The sequence below is a fragment of the Chiloscyllium plagiosum genome, unplaced genomic scaffold, assembly GCF_037043375.1.
Source record: "Chiloscyllium plagiosum isolate Xiang-an unplaced genomic scaffold, Cpla_swu_hap1 HiC_scaffold_6, whole genome shotgun sequence".
NCBI classification, from domain to species: domain Eukaryota; kingdom Metazoa; phylum Chordata; class Chondrichthyes; order Orectolobiformes; family Hemiscylliidae; genus Chiloscyllium; species Chiloscyllium plagiosum.
This window is the reverse complement of record NW_028270144.1, coordinates 38,378,503-38,379,736: the sequence shown is the minus strand read 5'-3', so window position 1 is coordinate 38,379,736 and position 1,234 is coordinate 38,378,503. Positions and strand designations below refer to the sequence as shown.

Here is a 1,234-nt window from a genome sequence, read left to right as displayed (position 1 = left end):
GGAATTATGTACCTACACTCCAATGACTCTTTGTTCAGCAACTCTCCCCAGGATATTATCATTAGGTGTATAAGTCCTGCCCTGATTTGCCTTTCCAAAATGCAGCATCTCACATTTATCTAAATTAAACTCCATCTGTCACTCCTCAGCCCATTGGTCCATCAGATCAAGATTCCTTTATACTCTGAGTTAGAATTCCTTTGGATTCTCCTTAGCACTATTGGCCAAAGATCTCTAGTCCTTATGAACTTTGACCTAAAATGTATCTTGTACTCACTGTACTCCATTTTTATGTCATCTAGTCAGCTGTATGATATTTACGCAGCACAATTTCATGATAATCATAAATTCAGATTAGATTCCCTTCAGTGTAGAAACAGGCACTTCGGCCCAACAAGTTCACACCGACCCTCCGAAGAGTAACCCACACATCCATTTTTCCCTCTGACTGATGCATCTAACAGTATGGGCAATTTAGCATGGCCAATTCACCTGACTTGCACATCTTCGGACTGTGGGAAGAGGACCTGGAGGAAACCCACGCAGACACGGGGAGAATAGTCAAACTCCGCAGTCACCTGAGGCTGGAATTAAACCCAGGTCCCTGGCGCTGTGAGGCAGCACTGCTAACCACTGAGCCACTGTGCCACCCCAAAAAGTGCTCCAATGCATTGGCCAGGAATCGAACCCAGGCCTCTCACATAGCAGGTGAGAATTCTACCACTGAACCACCAAGGCAACTTAATTTCATGGATAAAAAGTCCACATCATCACTTTTGATTCATTGTATCTGTTTTAAACAAAACTTCAGCTTTTCCAGAGTTACTGTGACAGTTTAATTCATTACTGGTGAGTTACAAAGCTTAATGTCAATAAATATGCACATTACTTCAGTCTAACAGAAACACTTTTAAAAACCTGTGACCCACTCCCAACGATTAGGTCATCATCAGTTTCATATGTAATTTCCTTCTCATTTTATTTAATTTATTTTAGATAAACCAGCAAATTTTAGGTTAGTATCTACACATTCCACCCTTTAAAATCTCATAGGGCCTTCTGAGGCATCTTGAAGATTTAGCAAAATACAAGCCTACCAATTCCTCATTGATAATCCTTGCCTCAGAACTTCAGAGACTTTGTCCTGTCATGACTGACTGGTTAAGAGATAGGCTAGCTGCTTGAATACAGCACAGCACTTTGTAACCTTCCACAGGTTTCATCTGCATGGTGA

At 41.3% G+C, this 1,234-nt stretch overlaps 1 non-coding gene across 1 annotated transcript; it reads right to left on the bottom strand.

Moving 5' to 3' along the window:
- Positions 1 to 667: 667 nt before the first annotated feature.
- trnas-gcu (transfer RNA serine (anticodon GCU)) lies at positions 668 to 738 on the bottom strand. Its single transcript has one exon. It is a non-coding gene; the product is annotated as a tRNA-Ser (tRNA).
- Positions 739 to 1,234: the final 496 nt, after the last annotated feature.